This window comes from Macaca nemestrina, chromosome 19, assembly GCF_043159975.1.
Source record: "Macaca nemestrina isolate mMacNem1 chromosome 19, mMacNem.hap1, whole genome shotgun sequence".
In the NCBI taxonomy this organism is placed as follows: Eukaryota; Metazoa; Chordata; class Mammalia; order Primates; family Cercopithecidae; genus Macaca; species Macaca nemestrina.
The window spans coordinates 8,308,251-8,332,614 of NC_092143.1; the positions used below are offsets into that span (position 1 = coordinate 8,308,251).

Here is a 24,364-nt window from a genome sequence, read left to right on the forward strand (position 1 = left end):
GCAGGATGGGGCCACACTGCTCCACTCCAGGTCTACTGCAGAAGTTCTTCCTAAGGGTAAAAATGTGGGCTATAAGGATGGAGATACATCCATCCTTATCACAATAATCCATCCACATAATCACATCCATCCATCCCACAATACAGCCTAAGGGGACTGACTTTATGTAGTACTAAGCCTGGAGAAGTTTATATGGAGGATCTTCATAGTTGGCAATAAAGAGAAAATTGGTAATTTTCCATATGAATTGCAGCATTGAAATGGTAGATTTGTAAGTTTAATATAGACACTAATAGAAAAAACACAAAAAGAATCCTCCATGACCCCACTTTTTCCTGAGGTCCAGGAGGCTGGGTACATTCACTACACTATACCTCTCTGGACCATGCACCGTGAAAAACACGGCAGACTTGAATTCATTCTGCAATTGACACACAGATTCATCAGAAAAATCTAGAATACTTACCGGATTGAGGTGCTTACACACAACTTCTTCTAAAACACCAGCTGAGCCATAAGCTACCCTGATCCAGGTGTACTACCTGGAAAGTTAGATTTAACATAAAATCACACTAATTCCTGGTTTTTTGGAAAACAGTGTATGTGTCCAAACTACTACATGGGAGAAAAGACCAGAGAAGGACCTCTGAGGTCACAGATCTTGGCTCAATGAAGGTTAAAACCGTAACCTTTCTGAACTGTGGAAGCTGTCTCTAAGTTGCACATACATTCAATGTTTTTAAAAGGGTGAACATCTACCTAGCTAAGGGGGACTAAGCATAAAACTTGAATGGCTTATGTTGATTCATTAGCAATGTTTAAGAAGCCAGAATACAAGATAAAATAAAGGCAAACACCTGAGCACAAATAGCAGAGAATACAAATTTCAAGGAAAACATTCCACAGCCACATTACTAAACAGTCAAATGACCAAACAAATAAAAACAGTCCCAGAAATGAGGAAAAGTGAATCAAGAGATTTAACGAGGGAAAGTCAAGAGTTGGAGTAAGGCTCACATATCATCAGCACCCAACATGAGGCCCTTGCCAAGTGACGGAACTTTGTTTGCATCAGACTGTGGAGCGATGCACATGCCGGAGTGTTGTGGAAAACAATAGGCCACTCGGCTAGCAGTCACTGGAGGATAATAGCTGTGTGTGATGCCAATGGAGCCAGGCAACTCAGAAGCTTCTGGGGAAATCAGAGAAAATACATTGAAAGTGAGCGCAGCTAAAAACCCCAGTCGTCCGTCCTGGTTGTGATGCAAGCTGTGCACCTGCCCCATGTGTGCCATCTGGGGAGAGGACAGAGTCAGATATCCAGAATCTGTGATTCCCCAGTTCCTGCCTGAATAACGGGTAAACTCACAAACCCCCTGAAGTGTGGGATGGTCTCCAGGCCATGCCCAGATCCAATGATAAAGATGGAATCTTCACTGACTCAGGGGACGTAAGCCCAATCAGTGGCTGATCACTAAACGGTTCAAATCCAGGGGTGTAATTGGAGCAATGGCATCTGGGGATGCACTGGACTCGTGCAGTCAAATCCCTAAAACAGACAAGCAGCGGCAACTTTAAATTCAAAGATAAAAATAAAAAAGATACGCCACGTAAATAGCAGCCATGAGAGATAACAAAAAATATCCTGTTTTATGTTACCACAGTGCTTGTGTTTCTTCTCTGACTTATAAAACCAATCTTTGTAAAAATTTTGTTGAAATTTAAACAAACAGAGGGTCACCTCCACACTATAGAATAATGCTTCAAAAATAAAATGCATTTAATAAACTCATTTAAGAACTACTCTGGCAGTCAACTTGTTAAGTATGGTAAATACAGAGATGGAAATAAGATGATGCTGATCCTGGCATTGTAATAAGCCTGGTGAGGCAGTGGCCCCTGGGCAGTGGCCCTATCGGTAGTGCACTAAACAGGTCTTAAGAAAAAAGCTGTGGCTAGAGGAGTGACCCTTTCCACCATGTCCCCACAGAGCTCCCTTGCTCTTGACATTTATCTCATAATGTTTTTCTAGTTTTATACGTTTCCTTCTCATTTTCCATTATTGGGCTGATTTTCTTCACCCTGTTCTGTCTGTCATCCCATGGGAATGCTTTTCAATTCCGTTTATTCAGCAAATCTGTTTACAGTACATTTAAACACTCTCTCATGTTGGACTCTTGGAAAAAGAAATTATCCTGTTTTATGTTACCGGAGTGCTTGTGATTCTTCCCTGAGTTGGAAAACCAATCTTTGCAAAAAAGTTTGTTGAAATTTAAACACAAAGTGGGTCACCTCTAAAACTATAGAATACTGCTTCAAAAATAAAATGCATTTAATAAACTCATTTAAGCACGACTCTGGCTGTCAACTTGTTTAATATGGCAAATACAGAGATGGAAATCAGATGATGCCAATACTGGCATTGTAATAAGCTCAGGAATGCTGTGGCCCCGGACAGTTTGATAGGCACTTTCTGCTGTAGGATCTGATGCCACAGGAGATTGCACAAAGAAACACATTAAGAAACAGTAAAATAAATGCTAGGATTGTACATCAACTGAAATTTGTATGTTTCCTAAAAAATCTCTTGTCTGATTCCTCCTAATCAAAGTGTCTTTTATATTGATATCCTCCGTTAGAAATAGGAAGGGATTAGGCATCACTTCACTTATTGACAATAACCAAAATCAAGTAAACAGCATTAGTTGTTCTCTGCAGGTCTCTTGTTCTACAAAGAGCATGTTATTTTTGAAGTTATATTAGCTCAATATAGTTTAATGTTTTAAGTTCTTAAAACATGTATTTTAAAACGTGATCATTATAATCAGAATTGGTAAAAAATGACTTTCTAAATCAAAAACAAACTAATTCCTTAAATGATTTAAGAAACAAACACAGTAACATGGATTTCACTGCTCTTCCGAGAAGTTATAATGGGAAAAATACAGAACATTATTCAAATAAAAGGGAAATGTAATTTTCAGCCAATAATGAGAACAGGGTTGGCATTCTTTTCTGTGCTGATGAAACGATTTTGCAATTATGTTCCAAGGGCTCAAACAGTAGGTGATCCTTTACCCTGAAATTGTACTCTTTTAAAATTATTTTACATATAATAAAAGATATTACTTATGTATTCTCTATTAATAGGATCCAGATAAATATTATCTAGATTAATACTATTAATCTCTCTTATATTATAAGATATATTAGCAATATCGTCAATATTAATAACTAATTTATAATATCTGATTTAGTATCATCTATATATTATCTCTTATTATTATTCTTACAATTATTATACCCATTAATGCAGTATCAGATAATAGATATTTTAAATAATGTGATGAAGTAATACATTTAAATGAACATTTGAGCAAAGATATCAATGATAGAATTATTAACAAAAATTGGTTTTCTATAGAATATGGCAATTTCTAAATATGTGAGGTCAAATTGGTGTATAAGAATACCAGACATCCAGTTAAAAATATTTTTAAAGATTGTTTCATTCCAAATAGGCCATAAATATTTAAGTATATTCTATATTGTATCCATTAATGATGTTTATTTGTGAAGATACTTTTCCTGTTAATGAAAAAATTTTAATATTGACAAAATTTTTTCTTCTTCCTAAAATTTTAAATTTGTACTTTTCTCATTGAAACACATTTTATTTTTAAATTGCACTCACTTGTATATAGTATTTCCCTGTTTTGTCCTCTACATAGCTTAAATTTACAATAATTGTCTTGAGACCACACTTTATCAATTACACTCTGTTAGATCCCTCATAGTTGATACAATGGTTTGTCCACAAGCCTGTGTCGACATTATCTGCACTAAAACCAGGACTGATGTGTGACTGAGAACAGTCTGAGGCAGCTAGAATGACACCTGGGGAATGATATTCATTCTCATTTTCTTGTTAAGTCAAAACTGTTATTAAATATCCTGTGTGTTATATCACAGATAAAACTGAACATGTGTGTCCATCTCAGAGATATAAATATATTTCAGAGGTGGAAAATACTATATTATCTATCTGGCATTTTCCCCTGTAATTATATGTATGTCTATGCTGTTATCTTTCCACCTCACTATTTTACACTCTGTGTTTAATCTATACTTCTGTAACTCTGTTAGTCATGTTTTTCCTCAAAAAACCATTGCAATTGTGGTTTGAGGTAGGAAGCAAGTCGTTTCACAGACAGAAAGAAACAAGTCCTTTCAAATACATCATATACAGAATGCCATCCATGATGCCTATGTATTATTTATTTTTTCTACTTCTCCTTCCTCTTCTTGTTGCTTTTTTTCTTCCCATCTTCCTTCCCCTCTTTCTTCCTCTTTTCCTTTTCTTTTCCTAATTTGAGAGGGTTTATGAACTTTATATTTCTACCATAACATTGGTGTTGCTAGACAATCCATTTTGCTGCAAATTTCATGATAAAATAAAGGGTGAATAGTAAAGGTAAGATTGAGGCAGTCACTCAAATACATGCATCTTGACTCACAGAATAACAGAACCAATAAAATTCTAGTTAAACTAGTGCCACAGATTTTTAAAACACAATTTTAAATGCTTAATAATAAATAAACCTAATGTAAAATACACTACCTTAAATCAAAGTAACTATCATGATGAAAATACGTATTAGGTCGACATGAGTTTACCGAGCTACGGAAATTAAATTTGCAGATAGAAAAAATTTTTGACTTTGCATAAACTGTAGAAGACCAAAGATGGCTTTGTCTCACGTCATGTCTTGGTCTCTTTCAGCAAAGGTTTGGAATTACATAAGATTTAGCACTTCCAAATTACAGTATTTGGCTAAATTGAGGACTGGGTTTTATATACGTTACTAAATTCTTCACAGCTTTCTACATTCAGCTGTAATTGTGTACTTGGAATTTGGCTGCTATTTGGTTCTACTTAACATGTTGGGAAAACTTACATACTTAAATATGTTTTAAAATATGTGTCTGAAAAACGTATGCATTTATCATAATATTTAATTTGCCATATTTTAAAATGACAAAGGCAATTTATACGTCAAAGTAAAAATAGAAATTGTGCTTTTCCAGCTTTTAGCTTACTTTCTTTCAAGACTCATTTTTCAATTGTAGAAAAACAAAATTCTATTGCAAGTAGGAACTTGACATAAATTTATTCAGAGTATATATTAATCAATTTTGTAACCTTAAATTGTTCCTTGTGCTTGGGATGGCAAACTGAAACGAAGGAATAGAAGATGGAGGGAGGGAAGGAATGAAGGAGGGAGAGAAGAATGGGAGTAAAGAAGTAGGGAATGAAGGAAGAAAGTGAAGAAGGAGGGAAAGAAGGAAGAAAAAGGAAAGAAGGGAGACATGGAGGGAAGGAAAGAAATAAGGAAGGAAAATAACTTTCAAAAGTTGTAGTAAAAACACTTAATATGATAAATACTCTTCTAAAAAATGTATAAATGCATTAGTTATAATGTACTTAAAAATAAATGTAAGTACGTTTGTACAAATGTAAGAGTATTAGCTATAGACACAATGTTGTACAGCTTGTCTCTATTACTTATCCATCTCGCATAAATGAAACGTAGGCACTTTCGTGTTTATAGCATGGAAATGAATTCTGACAACAACCTGAAGGAGCTTAGAAGTAGATTTATCCCCAGAATCCCCAGAAAGAATCTTAGCCCTGCCCACACCTGGATTAGGTGAACCAATGATATTGTGCTGGGCTTTTGACAGAAAACGGTAACATAATAAAGGGGTGTTGTTTCAACCCACGACATTAGTGACAATTTATTATGGTACCAATAGACATCTAATACACTAACATATTGAAAGCTAAAGCTATGATCAGAAATGCCTCATCAGTAACTTTGGCAGTCATTTTACTTTGCGATATTTGCATTAGGGATATTTGCTAAGGTCTGGAACTTCTAATATAGAAGAATTCGATTACTCCTGGTATAGTGCATGCTTTAGTTTTTAATATTTAGACTATGGGGATTTTTCTTCTTTAGAACCCTTTAGATTGGGGTGAGTGTCTGAATTATTGCTACCCAATTATGTGCTCTGCCTTAAGTGATGACCTACAACACCCATAGACTGAATTAGAATATCCTAATCAATTATTAGACCAGATAAATTTTAAAACAATCTGTAATCACAAAGACATGAGGTAGCCGGTCCTAGTGAGGGCAAGAACTTTTTAGAGGAGGGAGATTTGAAGCAAAAAAAAAAAAAAAAGTGATGAAGGAGGTATGTATTCATTAGAACATACCATGAGATGAGAGAGAGAAAGACACAGAGGCCATACTCATAATTTTATGTGGCTTAGACACTCTATTATATATCTACCATTAAGTTTCTGGAGATATCATTTCTTAAATACTGTATTTTACTTCTCTTAAGTATCATCTGAACCACTGCCATCATCTGTCAACCATTTTCCCTGGTTTTACTCTTGCTTTTCTCAAGTCTTCCTCTCTCTATGTGCTATGCATAATGTAATATGTATAAAATGTAAAATGAATCAGACAGTCACACTGCTTCAAACACACCAATGCATTTTCTATTAAACCTGAATAAAATGCAAAGTTTAACCATGACATACAAAACCTTGGCAGCTTCTCCTTTTCTCCTCACATCTGTGTGCCCACCATGCCAGGCTTCTATCTCTCTCTGAAGCAGACAACGCTCAATTTCTTCTGGTGACCATTCTCTTTGCTTTTCTCACCATCCAGAATATTCTTTCTCCAGATTGCCACATTTCTACGTTTTAATATTCCTTTTCTCACCTAAAATACTATCTCCTCAGAAAAGATTTTTCTTTTCAGTCTCTCTAAATTTACTATCATGCCAAACCAAGTCCCAAGTTTTAGTAATTTTTGGGCTTATGTGACAAAATGTCATAAAAATGAGTGGTTTACAAACAACAGAAATTTACATCTCATAGATCTGGAGGCTGGGAAGTCCAAAATCAAGGAGCCAGCGGACTCAGAGTCTGGGAAGGTTTGCATCCTGGTTTTCAGATGGTGTCTTCTCTTTGTGTCCTCATGTGGTGCACAGGAGTTGTTCAGGGCACAAACCTCATTCTTGAGGGCTCCCCACTCAGGAGCTTATTGCTTCCCAAACCTCCACCTCCTAATAGCATTACCTTGAAGATTAGGATTTTAAAAGATAAATTTTGAAGGGACACAAACATATAAACCATGGTAGCCTCAGTCCCATTACCCTATGTCACTTTTGCCATAACACTTATGGCTCCAAAATCACTTGACATAATTAGTTTATTATCTGTATCTTTTCTCCCTAAGCCATATGGCTCTATAATAATAGTGACTTTTTAAAAATTTGGCACTGATATTCCCAATTGCTGATATCTAATATGTACAGGATAAAAATATGTAAATTAATAATCAAAGATCTCTGATTTAATTACATTTGTGAAAATTAGAAGTTTTATAGCAATGCTTATCTAACCCACATGATAAATGAAATTCTTAAAAAGATCCCATGTAGAACTATTTACAATCTCATACTTTCAAGAACAAAAAGGGAGTTAATAAATTATCCATTAGCACCTGATTTCTTGCATAAGTTTTCAGTATCTTGGGATTCTAATGTGTCCAAAAGGGTCCCATGATATCAAGAATGCATGCAAGATGCAAACACAGCTATTATTTCAAAACTTTGCTTTCTTTTATTATGTTACCCAGATGTCATAATGAACTGCAAGCAAATTCCACCAAGAGCTGATGTAGGCAAAATCTTCAGAAAAACATAAAGCTGCAATAATGAATAAAAAAGACCAGAGGATGCAAAATTCCACAGGAATGTCAGGTAAATCTTTGACCTAAATATATTCATTTCACAATTAGTAAAACAGGAATGACAAATTATTCATGAGTCAGGCTGATATCTTAGCTTCATATTTAATTTCTCAGGTTAGGTTCAACTATCAACAAAAAAATAAATCTGTTATTTCCGTGAATAAAATATTGATATCTAAGTGGCATCAAGACTATTGATTAGTATACAATAGAACAGTTATTAGTGATTATTTATAATATACACACATATAGAAATGCAGAGATGAAAAAATTTAGATACTTATAAAGGGACTTTATTTTCCTTATATTAGCTAACACTATAAAATATATACCTTCAACTATTACTCATTTACATATTCTTTGTTTTGAACAGTAGTACATATATCACAATTATTTTCCACCCCAAAGACTTGAAGAGAATTTTGAGTTTTTCTCTATAAAGACCCAAAAAATGTCATGTGAATTATCCCTCAGAAGATGTTTTGTGGTATATGGATGGTGTCAGTGAAAGATACACATAGACAGGGTAACTACAGACTTGGAAAAGAGGAGAGAATATAGTTATAAGAAAGGTGATCCCTGTTTCTTAGACTATTCAGAAGTAAGTATAACCCCAAAATGTAAAATTTGATAGAATGTTTTAACTTTATTCTTTGTCCTTGTGTTCAGCCTATTACTTTCTTTTCTCTACATAAAGTTTTCTCCAAAATATTATGGAAGCCTAGAATCCACATGTAAGATTTCTATTCTGTAACATATAATTCAAGTCCTTATTATTTGCCAAATTATCTAGAAAACAAAAAATTCTTAAATGACACCTTCATTCATAGAGTTGCTTAGGCCAAAATTCTCATATTGACTGTCACCATCACATTGATATAGTCAACTGTATTCACTACTTACAAAACATATTCCAGACATTCCCAGTTCTAGTTCCTTTGCCACACTTTCAATGGAAACCACCAATCCCTCTTCACCCTGACCTTCTGGATTGAGCTAAAATGTCAACCTTTTCAAAAGGAGCCATTTTCTAAATCATATTATCCTAGTTTATTTACTATTTTATTTATATTTTATTTCCTTCATAGCATTCATCACTATTTAAAATTATCACTGTACAATTGCCTTAAATGTTATTACCTGGCTTCCCAGCTAGAATGTAAGCTACAGAGGCCAGGAACTTGTCTTCTAGAACAGTGATTGACATGGTATTAATGCTAGTAGTTATTTGTTGACTGATTTGTTGTCTAAGCATAAGAAAAGATTAAAAGGAATGTGTGAATATTACTTTCTTATGTTGAAACTTTACTGACAATATTGTACTTCCTATATATAAAATTCTAAGATATATGGTGTGTTTTTTTAAAACTTCAACTTCCTTTTAGATGTGACTTTGTCATGAATTTTCTGAGACTGGATTATTAACTTGTTTTACCAAAATGGTCTTTATAAATGTTTTTATGACATATTATTAGGAATTGTGATTTTTCCTTTTATCAAGGCAGTATGCATGAATGATTTAAACATTGCCTGAATTACATTCAAAAGTAACTGTCACTGTATTATCTAGGGGATTGTATCACTAAGGGTCTACACAATAAAACAGAGCCCATTTTAGTATAATGAACAGAGGGAGATTTAATATAGGGAATTCTTGTTAAGGTGTTAGATATGCTGGGGATGAAAAGAGAGGTAGTGTTTCTCAGGAGGAAGGGAGGAGGAGCAAGCTATTTGTCAGAAATGGAGAAACTCCCATGAGTCATAAGCTGAGCCTGTGTTTCCTCGTGAGGGTTGGAGCATCTCCCCACTGGAGCTGGAAGAATCAACACAGTGTGAACAGCACCTGGTTCCCTGGACTGCAGGGGATGCTGGGAAGCCCTAGGTGTTATATTGGTCTGAGGACTGAGAATAAGGCTCTGTGCTGTGAGCGCTGACAGGCCTTGATGGAGAGATGCCTCCAGAAGGCAGAAGAAGTTCCTCTGACTTGTAATCACCTGCTAGTGCCTCCTGTTGGAAGGAACTAGCCAGATAACAGCTGACAAAGATGACTAGAAGACATACTTGCAAAGACTCATTATTTTAAAAATGCACAGGGTGCAGAAGGGCAGATTTTAGCCCTAAGGCAAATGACCACCACAGAGGCAATCAAACATATTACGGTGTTTGGGAAACATAGCGATTTCTAGTAGTAGCAAATACAATATCCCTCTGACACAAATATCTAAATAGGTCCCTTTTGAAAGTTAGGTGAATATGTCGTCTTCTCTGTGTGAGGGTAAAGGGATCAAGTTTCACACTGGCCAACGGAGAGCTGGTATGGACTTCTCCAACAGATCCAGATATTATTATAATAAATGACAGCATCAAAAAAGTACGTTGTTTAGTGTTAAGGGAATCTATCCAGAAATAAATAAATACAAACATGAAGCAGATGCGGAAAACATAAAACAGAGTCCACAATTTTGTGAAAATTCTATAAAATAAAAAGATGATTTTAGACTTTTATTTTCTGGATTTTGTAGATAACCTGCAATCTATTTTTCATGCTACTAAAGACTTAGAATATCTATTGAATATAAAAGAGGCATCGTTTTATATTAACAGAATTCACAAGAAAGTAAAATTTAAAAGTGAACACAAAACACTAACTGAAAATCAGAACGCTGGTGTAAATTGATAGAAGGAGGTTAGATTAGTGGCCTTGGTTTTCAAGTGGTTTGTGTTTTCACAGCCTTTTGGTGCAGAAAAGAAGGTTTTGGTCATTCAAAAATGGCAAGTTGGAACTTAGATTCATGCAAAAGTCAAAAATCACCTGATGGCTACATCTTCAGTGAAAGGGAGTATTAAAACATTCTGTTTACTGATACATGGAGGTAACAAAAAAGACTGCATTTAAGGCTTATACAAATACAACGTGTTCACTGAGAATTTGTAATACAATCTTATACTCAAAATATTTTAAGGCTTAAGTTTGCATTACCTATATGTTCCAGAATGCACCAGAATTTACAAGTCAATTACTTATATGTTCCAGAATGGAAAATGAATGATCAATACTACTTGAGCCCTTATCATAGCTACCATATTACAGCTCTGGAGGGCACATGCTTAGCCAGGCTGCACGAGGTTGCTGGGGATAAAGCCTGGCTGGGACAAACCCATGACTCAGATTACCAGATGCATGAAGAAACAACTTATCAAAAGAGGGAGAGTGAAGATAGAAGACCTGTAGTAAAATAATTGCGTTACAGGCTATTGAATGTAAGTTTTAAATGATTTAAATTAAAAAGAAAAATCAGAGAAAAAGAAAAATGTCAAAAGATAAGACAGGAATGATTTAACAAAGAATCAAATGAATTCTAATAAGGGCTAATGGTTAAGGAATGAGCTCTGCACTTAGAAAGAAGGATAATCTTTTCAATAAATGATACTGGGAAAATGATATATATAGGCAAAAAATGTATCTCAGACCTTTTTGTATACCATATGTTACTTAAAATATATCACATAAGAACTAGAATTATGAAATTTCTACAAAAAATAAGATGCACTTTGTGGCCTCAGAATACATTTTTTTTAAAGTTATGGACATGAAGAGAAAAAAATATGATCCATTAATAAATAAATGGGAAAATATTTGCAGAGTATTTCATAAATGCCAACAAGCCCTAGAAAAGATGCTCAAACTTAGTGATTCGTATATGTAGATAGAAACAATTCAATACCTTTACACAACTACTAGAATGGCTAGAGTAAAAAGATTGACCTTACAAGATTGGTGTAGATGAAGAGTGAAAGGAAATCTGCTTTGATAGAATGTAAAATGATACAATCAATATTTTTAAAAAGCTGATGGTTTCTTATAAAGCGAAGCATGCACTTACTGTGTAGGTTTCATTATTTGATAACTCCGTAATACAGATGAAAACATGTTTACACAAAAACTTGTACAAATTCCCATAAAAATTTTATTTGCAATATTTTAAACTTTGGTAAATGTAAGATGTAAAATGGAATACTTAGCAATAAAGAGGATATGATGATTAGCACACAACATATATGCATTTTGACAGCATTATGTTAGGTGAGAGAGTGAGACCAAAGAATACCTAAAGTATCATTCCATTCACATACACTTTCAAAAATCCAAACATAATATTACAGAAAACAGATTAATTGCTTCCAAGGGTCAAGGTCAGAGAAGGGATCAGAACATTCAGAGCCATGTGGGAGCTTTGGAGATGTCAAAAATATTAAATATAATTTTGATGTTTTATACGACTGAATATATTTGAAAAAAATCTCATGAAACTGTCCAGATAAATTTAGTTAATTGCTGTGTGAATTGTAGTATGTCTAAATTACACTTCAATCAATTTTATTATATATAGTTAATACTCAAATGAAGGTAATTTTAAAAATTAATTCCATTTGTATTGTCAACTGGATTTACATTCGTAAATTGTTCAGAATATTAGCTAACATTTCTGAGTACATTTTAAAATATTTCAAGTTATTCCTTAATTTGGGATTGAGTTAGCCAGTTTCAAAATATTTTTTTAAAAATAAAATTAAACAAGTAAACAGCACAGCTTTGAAAATGAAGCCTCTACTCAATGTTTCATTCTGAATATGGTATATATTGGTAGAGCAGAAACTCGATGATGTAGTCAAACTTGAGGTTTGCCCTCTCAATGCAACATATAAAGTTCCTAAACAGATTCATATTAAAAACAACAAAATAATTGGCCAATTGTTCTATATCTATCTCAGCTGCTCTTAGAGAAGTTCACCAGTAGAAAATACCTTGAGTCACCATTTTCTAATGCCACAATCTCTATATTCAATGAGTCATATTTTTGTCTTAATATTTACAAGTTGATATTTTTCTTTGCAGTTAAAGTTTAAAATGTGTCTTTCACCTTAATAATAAAGATTAATCTTGTAATCTACCAAGGGCTAAGATTGTAGTCTGAGATTGGAAGGTGGGTCTAGGAAGAGGGATGAAGGTAAGAGATAAATATAGGCTTTTAAGGTCTTTAACTCCAGAGTGGGAGGATACTTGAATTTAAGACTCATTTCGGTAAATATCTTCAGGAATATTTAATTACCTAACTTTCAGATTGAATTAAAGTAAATGGCATCCTTACGCTCTACTACGCCTTCTTCCAAATAAGCCATAAGCTTAAAATGGTTTATAACATGATAAGGAATCAAATTTATTTCCCAGTCTTGATCATTTCTTTCACCACATCAAACAATGAGCCTGTTTTAAAGTTCACAGCAGAAATTCTTCTGAGAAAATATTCAGTAAGAACTGAAGATACTACATTTTTTTAGACTTGACTAAATTGTTAAGCCCCTGTCCTGCATACATTTTTCTGGAATTTTGTCTAATTTTGAGTAAAATATTCCAATTGGAGGCTAGAAAAATACTAGGATGAGTTAAATCTAAATTTTAGCAAAGCTATGCAATTTTATTTATAGTTTTTTGTTTTCTACTATGAAATATATTTTATGCATTGTGTTTAAATGGAATTATTTTTACTATACATTTTATTAAAATCTTGAAATTCTATTTTAGAAATTGTTAAAATATGATAGTTTTAAGTAGATTTCGATATTAACAACCAGTAAAACCAGTAATTTTTAATACTCTTAGGTTGGTGTAAAGTAATTGCAGGTTGGCAAAAGTAATAACTAGTTAGAATTATTATTGTAATAATAGTTATTTCAATAAGTGCTAATTTCAAGGACTCTATAAGCATAATTTTTATATAAATTACACTACTTAGTCTTATAACAACCTTATGACCTGGGAAATATTTCAGTCACTCACATTTTACTAACAAGAAAACTGGTAGAAATGATTAAATAATTGGCTTAAAATTATTTAAGTATAAGAACTGAGATTTGAATCAATGAATTCTAACTAAAAAAGCAAGTTCTTTGACAATATATTTGCTGTGTTTCTGAAAAAATAATCATGACTAGCACTTTATGGCCAAGTGTCCATAAATTTAAGATATCGTAAATGTCTTAAAGATTAATCTTATGAAGCAATCAGAAACATTAGCTTTTCAAAAGTCATTGCATTATAAAAACAGAAATTTTAGCAAATACACTGATTATTTTAAACTCTGTAATGATTTATCTGCCGTCATTAGTAAGATAATTATTTTTGGCAGTGATCTTTAATTTGTTTTTAATAGTAAAGAAGGCTATGCAGGCAACCATGTAGACCAATGTTGCTTAACGATAAGGAAATTTGAATTCCTGTTCTTGATGAAACAAATAATGTTATCAAAAAATAATTTATTTTTAGTTTACATTGAAATAACATGCAAGTAATTGTGTCAGTGCTGATGTTCAATACACATAGTTTCCTCTTTTAATGAAAGGTAAAACAAACAATGCTGACAATTTTCCTAGAGAGATTATAAAGGTACATGAAAAAATACAATAAACATCATTATTAAAATAATTGCATAAATTAACCCAGAGATGTTGAAGTCTGTTTCTCATATTATTATTTTTTATTGTCTAAATATTTATTTTATTTTTCTAGTTTTATTGAGGTAAAATTTACAACTTAAAAGTGCATATACTTATAGCGTATATAATATTTTAATTTATATACATTGTGAAATGATTACCACAATAAATCTAATTAACAAATCCGTCACCTCACATAGTTATCTTTGTGTGTATTTCTCTGTGGTGAGAACATTTAAGAGCTACTCTCCTAGCAATTTCAAGTATACAATACGCTTTTAACTAGAGTCACCATTCTGTACATTGGATCCCCTGAACCTACTCTTCAAGCTTAGTACTCTTTAAACAAACCCCTTACAAAGTATAGGAGGTGTAATCCTCCAAGGCACCTATCTTTGAATAAAAAGTAAAACAAATTATAAAATGATTTAAAGTGAAATGCTATGGACAGAAAATGTTGGGGCAGACATTGAGTGAAAAAAAATGAGAAAATAGTAAGAAAAAAATCTTTGACAACTAGATTTGATATTTTGCATCCAGAAAATAAGTAAGATTTTTTTTCTTTAGCTAATGTTTATTTATTTTGTTCTTCTTTATTTTTAAGATTTTTATACAAGTTCATAGAGTCAAAGGGAGCAAAGTTAGCAAGAGGTAAATTGTTTAAGACTACTTATGAAGGGGTGAAATACTCTGACTCTGAAGACATTGATATATCAATTTGTGGAAGAAGAGCATACCAGGCAAAACAGATTTTTGGATTGAGGAAATGTGTGTGTATGTTATTTTTTATTAAGAGTGGAAAAAAGAAGGAAAGAAAAAAAAAGAGTGGGAAGAAACCTTTTGCAGGGAACCAGAAGCTTCATACTGTCTTATTTTTAATATTTTCAGTTTCTGATACTTCTTTAAATTAAAATGATTTATGGAGTACAGTTGGATATAGGTATTTACAGTTTCTGTGAGACTTTTAAATTTGCCTCAGTTCCCAAAATGCTAGAATTAGAGGTGTGAGCCACGGCACCCTGCCAATGTCTAACTTTTTTAAAACATGCCTACAACATATAAGCAAAGTATGTTCAGTGTTTTGAATATTACTCATTTCCAAAAATAGAATTCAATTTCAAAGCTTAACTGCATATTTCATCTTTCTTTATTATAAAACATGGTCATTTTTCTAAATATATCTTTCTTCATACCTTATTAAAGCATAGACGTTTATGGAGCCCCTCAACTACAAAGTTAAGTTTTAAGTCCATGTAAATTTAAATAGAGATTTAGACTGTATCATTCATTTTATTTTATGTTAAGAAAGTTGTTTATAGGCCTGCATTTTATAACTGCTGATAAACATAACAATGATAGATAGATAAATAGATAGATACATCTAGGTTAGTGTAAAAAAATCCAGTTTTTATTGACAAGTTTGCTTGAATTAAAAAAATACTGAGTCATTGAAATTCTAAAGGATTGTAATCTTGAAAAAAATCTACAGAAAACTTGTCATACAGACACCCATGTACTCACATATATACACATTTGCAAACATCAAATTGAAGATTAAAAATTCTCTTATAAATTATGATAAGTTTTGAATAAGAAGTTCATGTGTTAGATGGCAAAAGTGATCTTTTTAAGCGAAATAATTTCTAGGTATTTTAATTCCACTTGTCTGAGGGCGGAAGACAAAACATGTAAAAACATTTTTTTTTCCTGTATTGAGTACTTCACTATTCAATGAACAGTTTATGAAAATAGGCTCAATTATGAAAGGAATGGCCTTCCTATAATCTAGGGAATACCTACTACATGAATATTGCGGTACTAAATTCTGATGATAAACATAGTAATTGTTTGAATATTTGTTCCAACAAATGGGTTTTAAGAAATGGTTTACATCCTGTAATTTCAAAAGACTTTTCAAAATAGGATAAAGAAATTTGTTTTACCAACACTTATAAGATTTATAGAAGCAGTGCTTTGTTTATCAATAGGCATATTATCAAGCTAATGTAAACTTTTCAGACTTTTTATTGTAAGAAGTAGTTACTGTGTTAAGTAAAATAAGGTAGTGATTTCCAGTCTTCATCTTTTAAGTCAGATTTACAATATCATTAATGTATATAATATCTTTCAATTTCACACTTAAAGATGGTTACAAAGGTAAATTTTGTTTTATGCATATTGTATTACAATAAAAACATTAAAAACACAATACAGTAACAGAAAATAATTTCTTTGTTGAATTTTCAGTGTACTTCACATAGCCAAGGAAAGAATCAGTGAACTGAAATGTAGACCTTTAGAAACCGAACTGAAATTGAATGGGGAAAAAATAGAAAAAAAATATACAAACCGAAAAAAACAGAAGGAAACATCCATAAATTGTGGAAAAACATCAAAAAGTATAACATGCTTAAAAGAATTACAGAAGCAAAATAAAATATTTTATATACGATCTTATATATCTTACATATTATATAAGAAATATTAGGTTGGTGCAAAATTAACTGTGTTTTTGGACCGTGAATTTTGAATCATTTAACTAGGCTCAAACACATTTTGTTAATCAGAATAGAAACCATTACAATCAATACATTATGACCAATGAGAAATAAGTTTGTTTATTCATGTAGCATAAAAATCCATGCTTCAGGATTCGATGATCTCTTGGAAAGCATTTTCTGCATCCTACTCGTTGTGGAAGTGTTTTCCCTGCAAAACGTTGTTGAGATACTTGAAAAAGGGATAGTCAGTTGGTGAGAGGTCAGGTGAATATGGCGAATAAGGCAAAATTTCACACCACATTTCGTTCAACTTTTGAAGTGTTGGTTGTGCAACTATTTCTTCCTTATCAGGTCACATAAATATTCTTCTGTGTGTGTGTGTGTGTGTGTGTGTGTGTGTGTGTGTGTGTGTGTACAAAAACAAGAATATAATACTTAGGTGTACTTCTCTCTCTTATCAACTAATCTTGCAAAAATATAGTAATAACTGTTAACCGTACATCATACTATTTAATTTAAGGAAGTGTCAAGAAGTAAGCACCACCCAAAGCATCGCGTTATCTTCTGCAGAAAGGATTGGCGTGTTTTTCGTTGTTCGTAAAATAACTGTATCATATTAGGTGGAAATTTGACTTTGTTATTATCTGTATTTGATGATTAGTTATGGTTTAAGTAGATGTGTATGGATGTCAAATTGACAACAGGTAGATTGTGATGATGAGTTTTATATATCAACTTAGCTACGCTATTGTATTCATTAGGGATCTCCACAGACAGAATCAATAGGATATGAATAGAGAGGGGAATGGATGGATGGATAGATAGATAGACAATTTATTAGGAGGGTTGTTTACATTGTTATGGAGGCTACATGCAAGCTGGAGATGTTGGGGTACTGGTAGTGTGGCCTCAGTTAGTTAGGAGGCCTTAGAACCAGGGAAACCAGTGATGAAAATCCTGGAGTCTAAAGAACAGGGAGCCTGGAGTTGTTGTCCAAAGAGAGAAGAGGAAGAGTGTATCCCAGCTCTGAAAGATGGATCCCCACACTTGCCTATTCTCTGTTTTTGCTCTCTGGACCCCTGCCCTATGGTACCTGCCCACAATAAGGAGATGTCTTTCCCAACTACACCCATCACTCACATGCTAATCTCTGGAAATGACCTCACGGACACACCCAACAATACTTTACCATATTTCTAGGCATTTTTTAATCCAGGTAAGTTGACACCTAAAATAAGCTATCACAGCTCTGGTATCCAGTTATTCCATTAAACACTAATCTAGTTACTGTGAAGGTATTTTACAGATTCGGTTAACATCTGTAATCAATTGACTTTAAATAAATGAGATTATCTTGACAATCTGGACAGGCCTCCTCTAATCAACTGAAAGGCTTTAAGAACAAAACTGGTTTCCCTAAGGATGAAAATATGCTGTTAAGACTGCAGTTTCCAGGCTGCTGGCCTGCCCTACAAATTATGGACTTGCCACAGTTGCACCTGCCAATCCTGGAGCTAAATTTCACACTCGCATGCATACACACACACACAGATTGACAGAGAGAGAGAGAGAAAGACAGAGAACTTGAAGTCTTCCTGTATCCTCATTCTAAGGCATTCTTTCGTGTTGTTTTGTTTCATTTTGTTTTGTTTTTGGGACAGCGTCTCGCCCTGTCTCCGAGGCTGGAGTGCATTGGCACAATCTCAGCTCACTGCAACCTCCACCTCCCGGGTTCAAGTTATTCTTCTGCCTCAGCCTCCTGAGTAGCTGGGACTACAGGTGTGAGCCACCATGCTCAGCTAATTTTTGTATTTTTAGTAGAGACGGATTTTCGCCATGTTGGCCAGGCTGGTCTCAAACTCCTGACCTCAAGTGATCCACACATCTTGGCCTCACAGAGTGCTAGGATTACAAGCGTGAGCCACTGTGCTGGGCCAAAGTCATTCTTTTTTCTTTATGCTCTTACACATCACATTTGTGTATTGTTCATCCAGTCTAAAAATAGTAATCACCTATTTTGTATTAATACTAATATATTTGTATTTAAGATTCCAAAATACTATTTGCCCCCATGTTCTTATTAGTTTATTTTTACTTTTACTGCCAAATATTATATTTAATATTCACCTATATGTTTTATTATTGTTTTCATCAGTATCCTCGAGATCACGAGTAAAGACATCCTTTATTTATTTTGTTAATAGTTGCATAATTGTATTTTAATTAAAACTACTATCTTTTCCTCCTACTTTATAATGTAGTAAAGGTAGGTTTTTTAATTGAAACTCTGTCTTTAAAATATTTGTAAAAGGTAACATATGCATAAGTTTTTAAAAGTTTATAATAAATATATTTTCTCCATCCCCAATCTAGCTCAAAATCACTACTTGTGAGTAGTACCTGTGAGTAGATTCCATATGATAATGCCACATCTGTTCTTTTGGAAGAATGTTGCTTCAGTTTATGCACAAAATTAATATAGCATTCTCTGCAATTTTTTTTAGAATTTGGTTTTAGGTTCTGAAGAATGCATCAAAAATGATTTTATTGGTGTATAATTTAAATGGCATTATTAAATTTGTATTCCATACAATTTAGATAAAAATAATTTAGTGAATTTTAAATTATCAGACTAAATGTTGTAGACATACTGAAGAAACGGGGTCGCGCCCCCACTCAAATACTGGATCAAATGCCAGGAAGGATGCAAATACACAAGGACCAAACTCATATAAAAACTGTTTTCCCTCATATAATGAGAGTTCTGAGGACAGCAGCACTAGGCCCCAGTAAGCTTGAAACTGAGCTACAGAGAGAAGGTGAATAGAAAGAGGACTGCTTTGACATTTTTATTGCGATTGGGGTGTAGGACTGGGCTGAGACTCTCCTTTTGTGGAAATGGGCTTGTATGGGTTAAATCTCCCAATGAAGACAAAGGAGAGAGTACAGGGCCATCTTACCAGCTTGCCCAGGGGTAAGGAATAAGAGGAAGGAGATGGCAGTGACAGGAGTGGGGCCTTAAAATTTTTCAACATAGTCAGCTGAAAATTTGAGACAAAAGGAAATCAGACTTTTTATTACACCAAGATATAACAAAAAAGTTACCATTAAGAAAACCCGGAAGAAAAGAAGTTATTATTTTATATAGTCTTCTTTCTTACCTTTCTTTCTTGTTCTCTTCCTCATACAGCCATTAGTTTCAGTCATGGCTCTCCACTCTCTTGCAAATAAAAAATGATGTTCTGAACAATGAATCATTTTTTAGTTGCTTTGAGTTTCTTGCCAGCTTACAGGGGGATTTTCAGGTTTACTTAGTGCGGCCTTTCATCATAAGCCTTCAGGTGAGTGTGTGGAAGCTCAGAATGAAGAATGAATCTATGGGTGAATGACAGTTACTATAGCTGTTTCACTAAAGCTCATAAGCTTGGAAGGCATTATTTGCCACTATTTGGCAAGAGACTCAAAGCGCTGTTTTTTATTTCTCTAAACCTAGTGCCCTATGGGTAATGCCTTAGTTGGATAAAAGGAAATGCTTTGGGCTATGCAACTGCAAAACAATTCATCAATCATCTTTTAATAGATTTCCTATGGTATTTTAAAATGCACGCATTTTGATAAATGCATGTTGAGAAAATGCAAAACATTTACAACAGAAGGAAACTGCTTTCTTTTAACCTTTGCATGAAGGCATCTCAGATTATGTCGAAGTCTTCAGTTCTTGTATACCTATTGAGAGTCAAATTCATTAAATATGTTGGTGGGCATGTATACAGAGGGGTTAAGGGAGACAGAATTATAAGAATTATGTATAGAAGGGAATATCTAAATGGATTTTTATGAACAACTTCCCATCCCAAAAGGAAGGCTGAGAATGGATCGATATGTAGGCATTACAGTGGTAATGCCTTCAAGGAGACTAACAGTCTTATTATTTCCTTACACATTCTTAGAGGGCAGAGGTGGGTGTTTTATTTATTTACTGACTTGTGGTTTTTTGAAAGATGGAGAGCAGAGGCATAATTGAACTGAATTTGCTTGGTTGTTCATGTTGTTTCCATCTACAGTCTCATTTTATCTGATATTTCAGCATGGGAAACAGCAACCGGACATTTTTGTTAGATATGAGATGAGTAGTTGTTTTATGTGCTGATCAAAGGGAAAAGTGGAGATTTGGGAGAAGTGGGACAAATTGTATGATGCCTTGGAGACATTTTCAAGTCTTAGGACATTGATTACTATCTTTTTTTTTTTTAAATTTCAGAAGGAGCATGTGAACTTTGAGCTTCATTTTTTCTAATTGCAGTGGAATTATTATAAATAACCTTGCTTCATCATTTTGTTCATGTATGTGAGCTATTTTGTCAAGTATCCGAAAGCAAAAGAGAAAATGGAAAATTAAACTTTTACAAATAGGTATTTATAAAATGTATTCACTCTTCATCCTTTTTGGTACTTTTACCACGTGAAAATAATTACCGTGAACACAAACATTAATAAGAACATAGAAAAATAAAAGCCTGTGATTTAGAAGATTCGACAAAGCTACACAAATTATTCATTCCTCATGCTTCTGGTTACCTTATTCTGGCAGCCACACAGAGCCTGTAAACCTAAAAGGGCAAGTTGAGCAAGGGGTTCTGTCTTTCCATGACTCTGTGCTCCCATCTTGGGTTGCAGTAGACACCCACTGCGGCGCTTCCAAAATCAACTCAAACACTAAAGGCTTAAGAGTCAAAGAGCTTTCTGGAACCTACGTAAAGATAGATACACTGCGTCTTAGGGAATGATTGGACATGATTTATTAAAGAGAAAAATAAAGACTTTATTTTGAAATTTATTTGATATATGATATTTCTTTTTTATAAAGAACCTGAGCACATGTGATTATCTTAAGTTCTAGTAGGAAAATAATTTAATTGCTTGTATTTAAGCATAGACTTTTTTATTTTTACAAATATATGTTTCAGAGCTATTGTGTACATACAATATACTAATATTGTGATGAAACTAAAGGAAAATTCTTATAGTATTAAAAGAAAAACAATTTTTGGTGATATTTTGAATGAAAACTTTTATGCTACAGGCTGTACCCTGATGTTATTGATGATATATATTAAAATAATAGGTTTTGTATTGTGATGTTGGAAATAATTTTAGACTTCTGTAGATGACTTTCCAGTAAACTGGTAGGCAACATTTTATTCTAAAAAGGGGGAAATAAAACCACAACCTACTTTTCTTGTCTTATTTCAGAAAATTTCAGAAAATTAATTAATAACAAAAGTGTTAGATACAACTGTTTATTGCCATCCAAAGCCCTGTAGAAAAGCAGTATTACTTTTCAAATTTGGAAAATACAGGTACAGCTTTTATTTTCTAATCCAGCCAAAATGTCTTCACTAAGTCTTTGATTTTTCCACTTCTAAAATGATTTATTATGGTGTCTTCAGATATAAAGGCATGATTCTGTCTTTAAGCCTTCCCTTTGGGATAGGCAACTATTAATTTAAACCCTTAAATACTCATTTCTGTATGAAATACGTGCATGTGCATGTGTGTCTGTGTGTGTGGAGAGAGAAAGAGAGTGAGACAGAAAGAGAGAGGGAGAGGTTATGACAAAGAAATATAAAAGGCATAACAAAATAGGATTAGCATTCTTCCTAATTATGAAAGAAAAGTACTCAAAATTCCTTACTCATTTTTTAATAATTGTATTAAACAGTCAAATATATAGAGTAGATACATTTCTAGTAAATTTTAGTGGTTAGGAAATCATTAGGCCAAAATTGCCATGTAGACTTGTAGCAACTCTCCTCCCAAATCAGTTAAATGGGAGCATTAATTTACATGTAGTTAGTTAAAGTTACAGTGCAAGAAAAGTAAAGGAATATTCTATTTTTTCTACATGTACAAACAAAAAACACCAGATGTAAAGATGAAACTCAAGAATAACTTGTCTTTTATTCCTAAGAGAACAATTAAATGGTCAGATGTGTTCTAATAGGTTAAAACTCACAGGGATTGAACATGAGATTTGTGGAAAGAAGATTGTACACAGAAAATTAATAGAAACTTGGGGGGAAAAGAAAAAAGTAAAAAAATCAACAGGAATTCAAATACTTAATGGAATATTGAGTGCATTTATTGAACATTAGAAACATATTCTCATTTTGGGTTATATAATGAGAAACACTGCCAGTCTAATATGCATGGCCATTTCTTTTTGTCACATTATCTTTGATTTCCCGTTCTTTGTAAAATATTCTCTTTGAGGACATGAAAGTATGAATCCCTTTAAAGTTATGTCTAAATAGTATCTATTTTCATTTTCTGTAAGCATGTACTGATAATTTGTATATGTAAAAATTTACATTTTTGCGTTTATTTTTTGATTTAATTTTTATTTTTAAGTTCTATTAACTATCTTTAGGATTGTATTAATCATGGTTCTACTAAGAAACACAACTAATAGGATATAGATGTGTATATAGATAGATAAGGGGAGATTTCTTATGGGAATTGGCTTACGTGGTTATGGAGAGAGAGAAATCCCACTACATGCTGTCCGCAAGCTGGAGAACTGGGAAAGCTGGTGTTTTAATTCACTCCAAGTTTGAAGGCCTAAGAACCAGGGAAGTTGATTGTGTGACTTCAGTCTAAAGCTGAAGATCTGAAAAGGGTTGGTGGCAGGGAGCATTTAGGGGTTCCTGCCCTCAGAAATGGAAGTTTCTGGTTCTTGGGCCTTCAGACTCTGGGACAGAATCTGAGGTCAGGAGATCGATGCCCCAGCTCAGAAAGTGAGAGCAAATTCACATTTAGTCTACCTTTGGCTTTATTCAGGACCTCAAGGAATTAAATGATGCATGCCCATATTGGTGAGGGTGTATCTTGTTTACTCAGGTATTAATTCTAAAGCTAAACTCTTCTGAAAACACCTTCACAGACATACCCAGAAGCAATGGTTTATTAGCTATCTGGGCATTCCTTAGCCCAATCAAGTCAATAGGTAAAATTAACCATCATAAAGGCTAATGCTAATATTATTTGCATAATATTTGCATATGTAGGAGGAGTAAAGACAAAGACGATACCCTTTACAATATTCTATATTGTAAAAAAGAAAACTTTTTTATATTTTATATTAACTTTGAGCTATTAATGTAAAAATCATTTCAAGAATTATAAAATAAAATGTCTGATTTGAATACATAATTGTCATTCCTTAGGGAAATAGTGGAAGTCCATTTACTTATATTGCAAGTTCTTTTTTAGTAGTTTAACAAATATGTTAGAAAAAACAGCTTGTGATATTTGCCAAATATCTGCCAAGTAAAGCAAGTTCCAGTTAAAATTGAAAGATTCCTGATAGATAGTTTTCACAAAGAGAATACATTCTCATGGCAAACACTTGTATTGGTCAACTCTGATGCTACTTGTACAATCATTTCCAGTGGGATTAACATCCACTCTCATGCATATTGGATACTGTTATTTTTAACAGTGAGATTTTTGTACCATATTCTCAATACATTT

At 33.3% G+C, this 24,364-nt stretch overlaps 1 long non-coding RNA gene across 1 annotated transcript in view; it reads left to right on the top strand.

Moving 5' to 3' along the window:
* Positions 1-24,364, top strand: part of LOC105476931 (uncharacterized) — a 232,206-nt gene that overhangs the window by 60,548 nt on the left and 147,294 nt on the right. The window contains exon 2 of the long non-coding RNA XR_011616782.1: positions 7,722-7,845. This is a non-coding gene — a long non-coding RNA (uncharacterized lncRNA). The remainder of the gene's footprint in view (positions 1-7,721; positions 7,846-24,364) is intronic.